Here is a 7,445-nt window from a genome sequence, read left to right on the forward strand (position 1 = left end):
CATACGCTTCTGTATTAAGGCAAACCTATGTATACGCTTCTTTGAATTACCGAACTTGCGTGTATACACGCCTTTTCTATGTCGAACCTGCGTACAGATCTATAAAAGATAATTTACCCTTTTCAATTATTCAGACATCAGATATACCCAGATTATCAAATTTATAGATCAAATCATGCACCAAATATAACAGATCAAAATCACTCAAAGATACTTCTCCTCAAGCCTTAAGATCTTGACCCATCAAAAGAACTTATCCTTCTCCTAGCCCTCAGGTTCCTCCTTGATTTAGATCCAGCTATACACCATAATCCAATGACTAGTATTCTAGATCTTACTCTTCACAAGATATTCAATGCTTGAGTGAATGCCTTTGCCTAATGATCTCCTTCCCCTTTTATAGTCTTAGGCCTTACTCTCCAAAACCACTTAAAACCAATACCTGGGTCCAAATACCTGGGTTCAACACTTCGGACGAGATACCATGGTCCAAAACCATAGGTCCAAATACCAAGAACCAAATACCATCGACTAAAAATGAGTTTTCCCACATGTATGCACTTTTTCGTGCATGAAATTGCGTGCATACGCATACACGACTTTGGATCAGCCATCCCGCGTGTATACTCGCCTTGGTTAAGTGGAAACTACGTATATCTCTTTTTCCTTTATTCTGAGAGCTTGAAATGTGATCTGTCATCTGAGTGAGTTGCCATCTAGGACAACACTTGTGTCATAGTGCCAAACCTATGTCATAATACCAACATGGAGTATATAGCCTATGAATCTCATACCTTATTGGTATGAATCATGATAGAAAAAAATCGAGGTCTACAAATTTCAAGTCTACTACGGGAGATATGGAAATGCAATGTTTTTACACCAATATTGCAATGAATTATGCATTCTAATAAATAATATTTTTTGCTTCAAAACCAGACTCTAATGTCTAATGCCAATATAAAAAATTGATGAAGTTTGAGAGAAAATATTTGTTCACAAGAACAAATCTCATATACTTGTAGAAGGAGAAGAATTAAACTAAAATTTAAGAAACCAAGTAAACGTTGAATTATTGTTTTCTGGTTTGATTCTTGATCAAGTCAAATGCATTTGGATAAACACCCATCTTTCCTATCATTTTTATACTACTATTGGCCTATACCTATCCAATTTGGTAAGGACCATGCTACATGTAACCTTGTTAAATTAAATGATGTTTCTAAAGCAACCATAAATATGCATATTTTCTTGTGTATTATAAAAAATCTCAATAAATCCACACCAAAACATCCACTCATTCGCAAGGCAATTATATAAATAAAATGCCAATTTACCTCTATTATAACACAACAACTCTAACAATTTATAAATGGAATGACTCTTTCCACCGACTACCATGAACAATTCTACTACAAAATTTAATGGCTAAAAATACGCTCTACTTCTTTCCATGCAATACTAATGAATTGGATATAAACCCAAGTCATTTCCCAAGGGGAAATAGGAGAAACCTCCAAGGGTCTATGTGCAAGAGCTATTGTTCTCAAAATTGATATTCACTCATCGAAACAATTCACCCATGTTCTTATTTAGACACTTATGTTGAGTTAACGATGATGTATCATATGTTTTTTTAGCCTACCAATGAACATTATAACTATTTCATGATGTATCACAATTGTATTAATAAATTTGAATGGTGTTATGAGTTCTAGTGAATGGTGATAGTGGTGCTTACTAAAACGAAAACAAGATTGAAAAACTCATCCATGATGTATCATATGTTTTGTGAGCTATCAATGACACAATATAACTATTTGATGATGTATCACGATTATATTAATAAATTTGAATGGTGTTACGAGTTTTAGTGAATGGTGATAATGGTGATTACTAAAACAAAAACAAGACTAAACATATATATATATAACTTATAAGTTATTATCATCCCCTAATAATCAAATTCCCATATGTGGACATTTCAACTTGATCACAAACGGATGTCTATGGTAGAAAAGCACTTCAATCCTAAATCGACACTTGAGATGTTCATGATTACATTCTACTTCTTTTATGGGTATTTTTTTGAAGTGTATTAATATGGCCCAGTGAAATTTCTTCGAGGCTTAACTATCGTGAGTGGTCAACGAACAAATATTAAATCACATTATTATAATTTAAGTAATAATTAGTTTTAATGTTTAGAATCCAATCGATTTAGGTTGTATCAATTGGTAAATTAACGTATTTTGTTAATTGTAATGTATTGTGGTAGTGGAGAATCCAATCTTACCCAATGACAATAATAATATTTTATTATAGTGATATTTTTTGTTGAGAAGATTGTCTAGAATATTTTACAGGAAGCACTATAGTGAGGCTTAGAGAATAACTAAATCATTATGGTGCTTGTCGTTGATGAGCCCTAGTATTGTAACAAGAATGTTGCAACTCCCAAAGCTGCCAACTTAAATTATCAACCTGGGGTTCGTACAAAATTAAGAGGTGTTGGAATTATATGTGCAGCATGCAATGTGTCCTTATCTAATTGATCCGATGCAGTGAAGTGAATATCATGAAATCAAACACAAGATTAATTGCAGAATGTAAAATTTTCCTTGAAAATAAACTAATCCTATGCAAGAACAACAATTTGTAAATGAAATCCTAAAAACATGAATTCAAAGAAATAGGCCTAATCTACTTTGTAAAAAGGAATGCCCTAAGTGGTGTTTATTCTTCCCTAATCATGGATTTAGAGCCTAGGGGTAATTATTCAATCCTAAGAGGCAAAAACCAAGATTTTGGAGAAAATATGGTCAAGTTTACACATGCTACAAGAGCGTTATAGGAGGTGCTAAAAGAGGCCCTATTTTGCTACAGGAGCAGATAACTTGTTGAATTCCCAAGTAAATCAATTGAAAATGGGATGGGAATTTTTTTTTATTAAGCAGGATGCCTTAGGACTCCATTCCAAGTGGAACACTCAAAATACCCTTGTTAACATGTGCCAAAAAATAGCAGAAAATTACTAGTTTAAAATCTAGAAATTCAAGAACCAATGTGCTAGTTAACCTATCAAATGCCTAACATAATCAAGTGAAAATTATATGGGGTAAATTTTTTTATTAACTTGAATTTTTTTAAGATCCAATTCCAATGGAATCAATTCAAATGAATCTCATTAACACATTCTAAAAAATAGCATAAAATTACTACTATTTTGCTACAAGGGACTGCTAGAAATTCTAGATTTGTGAACTAGTAAACCAATCCAAGTAGCTCAATGATGAATATGACTTTTTAAATCTATTATAAGGACAAATTATTCTGGTGAATTTGTAAATAAACTTAAAAAAAACTCACTTCAATCATTTAACCAATGTAACCTGCAACAAAATATGCATGAATAGTAAATGCAGAAATAAGAGTGCAAGTGAAAAAGATATTCAAAGGAAATAAAGAAATTATACAAGAGGGATCTAAGGCTCTAGGGATGGACAAGCCCAAGGAAAATAAAATTCCTATGAAGGAAACCAAACTTTAGAGACTAAAAATGGCACCAAAATTCATTATTTTATTCCATCCAAGTACATCTCTGCTAGAAATAAAAGTGGAGCTGCTAAAGAACAAGTTTTCCTAGCAAGAAGACTAAGAAATACACGCCTCTAGAGGAAAATTAGAATTGGTACTTATAAAAAATGATGGGGAAGAATTCTCCTTGAAAGGAGGAATCTTTCCCCTCCAAAATCCCTCAAACAGTGGATTTGGTTCCCAACACTAGGAATTTGCATTAAATGACAGGGAACACATTCCTAGATTTTCGCAATCACTGGAGCTCCATAATTTTTCAATAGTTTCATGATATTGTTTTCATTTATTATTAAATATTGATACTCTTGAAGCAGGGAACAAGTCCCTAGATTATATTCTCTGCCAAATCTTCATAATCTGCCCAATATTCTCACAATATTCTACAAAAATAAATAATATTAGGCACAAATATGCAATTATCTCTAAACCATACTAATGAACATATTAAAGTTAAAAAAATTTCATATAATGCAAAAAGAGAGGTTTAATGTGTTGATGGATAGTCAGATGGACCTTAATTTATGTCTAATTTGGAGGCCCATCATACCCCTTGCTGAAAGTCTTGTTCATCCTCTCAGCAACTTAGTGACCTAATTGTTCCTCATCCATTTCCCTGGTGGCCTCTTAACATCCCAAGAAACCTTAGAAGGAATGTTGGCACATATTATCTTGCTCCATTCTCTTCCTCTTATTCTCCAACTCCTTCTTCTCTAGATGCATCCTTTTCTCCAAGTTCTAATTAGGCTTGCAATTTTGTCTTAAGAAAAATCCCTTTGTTAATGTCTGTAATGTTTGCCCATGATACATGTTTTTTAACATTATCCACATCATATGTGATAATTAGAATCCTTGATGAGTCTGTGGACTCTATTCAATTGAAACTACTCCCCCCATCTTTGTTACTGTGATTTTTCAAAGTTTGGCAAACTAATACTCGCAATCTGCTACAGGGGTAAAAGAGCAATTTTATCCATACTGGTTAGAGGAACGAAAAATTTAGACTCAACTCAAAAACAATTCCATTTCCTTTCTTATATTTCTTAACTCAAAAGAAACATTCTCATTCAATTTTTTTATTCTAAAACTACTATTAGAATTTTTGTCGAAGGAATGAGAGGTTTTGTAGGTTTCTTGTCCACATATGGCAAAAAAAAATGTGTACTTACCCTTCTCTTAGATGTACCTCTTCAAATCTAGAGTAAATTTTCTCAAAATTAGGCTTTTTGCAACTCTCTGGACTTTCTTGTAGCACATTATCTTCTCCTATAGCAAATTTGTTTCTCATGTAGCACACAATCTATCTCTCTTGTAGTAGCCCTATTTCTCTTGTAGTATCCATGTTTCTCCTGTAGCAGCTATGCTCGATCCTATAGCACCTACAAAACAACTTTATATCTCTTTTGTAGCACCCTAAGAAGCCCCTGGTAGCATATAGCTCGTCCTTTTGTACCTTGATGGTTTTCTCCAACTGTTTCTTTGGAATGAGTAATTGTGTAAGTGAATTTGAGCCTCGTATGATCTGGATTTAAACAGGAACACAATAAATTACAGATGTAACCATAAATAAAGATATGCAGCGGAAATAATACTTCATTTCATTACTGTAAAATGCTGAAATATACTTACAAATAGAAATGGAAATAAACCAGCTAGGGCGATGGTAGCTTATCTCTTAGAAGAGATGTGGCGGCTACATGGCTCTGAACTGAGTTACAATGAGGCTTGAAGGCCTATTTATTGTTGAGAAATAATGGAAAACCCTTAACATCCAAAAACCTAACCCTAGAAGATGAAAAGCCAAACTGTGGGCCCTGTTTGGGTAAATTGGTATATCAACTTCCCAGGGTCGTAACCTTGGCATACGATCTTTGTTTGACGTGTACAATAGCTTATTAGAAAGATCTATCTGAACACTACAACTTTGGGAAGAGAAACATCGGTCCATGGATCCATGTTGCTTCTAGATTTCCCAGAAAACGTCGTTTAGGGCCTCAAAATGGCTCTGGAAGTTCAGGACCCGAAAGACTGCTAAAAATAGTAAATTGTGCTACAATTACGGAAATTGAAAAATTGAAAGAGATAGTTGTGGGGTTCCAAGTGGGATAGACGGGTGGCCACCAAAATCCACTTGGATCATTCCTCCCCCCTTAGGAAGAAATGGTCCCCATTGCATTGAGTTCCTCCATCTGTTGAACTTGGTCCCTAGTGAGATGTTCTGCAATCTCTGATGTGTCCAATAATGGTGGGAAGCATGGTTGAGGGTGTTCCACATTGAACACTCGGTGCAAGTGAAGGAATGGAGCAATGTTGTGCTCCAAAGCATTGTTTCTCATAACCTTGGTAATCTTGTAAGGACCATGTTGGAGTGGTCTGCGCTTCTGATGGGCTTTTGTAAGGCGTTCTTTCTATAGATGTGACCGAACTTTGTCGCCCACTTGAAACTTGTTTGGTACCCCTGTGTGTGAGGAGAAGTTGTTCGTGTGTTCTGTCATGACTGTATCCCTTTGTTGTTGTTGCAGCGTGGAGGAAACCTTCACGGAGGTCATGGATGTGGCAACAATCTTCCCCTTACTTTGGGAACGAACCAGACAGAAAATGAATTTCCTAGTCTGGGAGATGAGTTTACTTCCCTTCTTAGCAGTGACAAAGAGGTGGTGGTAGGTGGGGCTACCTCCGGTATTCTGTATAATGAATTACACAAAGAAATAATGACAGCACGAGGCATTGAGTCATACACAGCATGTCGCCTCCACAAGTATGGCTGGCCTAATAATACATCACAAACATCCAGAGGTGTAACATCACACAATACCTCATCTATGAAGGGTTTGATGTTGTAGGGCAGGCGGCACTGCTGGCGAACTCGGAGATCTCGTCCTTGGTGAAGCCACTCGATACTATATGGCTGCGGGTGTGGTGTAGTAGGTAGGCCCAATCGCTTCACGACCTCTACTGAAATGAGGTTCTTTTGGCTCCCACTATCAACGATGAATTGCAGTGGTGAACCCTTCACCCACATCTATGAGTGGAAAAGACACTCCCCCTTCTCTAGATCTTCGGGCTCATTCTTCTAGATCTTGGTGGTGGAAATAGTGGCATTGGGCTCTGCATCAATGATCTACTTCTCTTTTCCATTCCCCTTGTTGAGTTCTAACTCAGGATCGGAACATGCATTTGATTCGGAAGCCTTCAGCTTGGCCACCAGTGACTGCTTGGTCTGACACTCACTTGTGTTGTGAGTGGGGCTCTTATGGAACTCACACCACTTTCCTGTGTCCTTCTTTGACTTCGTGGTGTTATTCTTCTCTTGCAGCTTCAACAGGTTGTCTTGGGTCACCCTGCCTTGGCTTTGTCCTTTGGTCTTCATATTCGCAGATCCAAAGTCTTGCTTCTTTTGTTTGAACTTTTTCTCGATTTTGACAACATATCGGTACGTCATGCCGAGTGAGGAGATGTTCAGGAACTCCATCTCTTCCTGGATGTACTTGTGTAGATAACCATGGTATTTGAGTACCAAATGTAGCTCAGAATCCTTGATACCTAACTGTGTGCAAAGGGTATGAAAAATGTTTGTGAACTCTGGCACATCTTGGTCCCTTCCCTACTGCAACATGGTCCACTTTATGTATTTGTCCTCATAGCGTTTGACAGGGTAGTACTGCTCCTTAATGGCATCCTAGAATGAATTCCAATTGGGTGTGGCTGAAAATAGTGAGCCTGTACTTTCATCCTTCTGCTCGCAGTAGGTTTCCCACTAGTCCTTGATGTGGGGGGCTGCTTTGAGAAGAGCGAAAATAATCTTTTCCTGACTGGAAAATTCATGAACAGAAAAATAGCCCTCTAGCAGA

Source organism: Pinus tabuliformis, chromosome 9 (assembly GCF_031772625.1).
Source record: "Pinus tabuliformis cultivar Carrire ecotype Pingquan chromosome 9, CPIR1, whole genome shotgun sequence".
NCBI lineage: Eukaryota > Viridiplantae > Streptophyta > Pinopsida > Pinales > Pinaceae > Pinus > Pinus tabuliformis.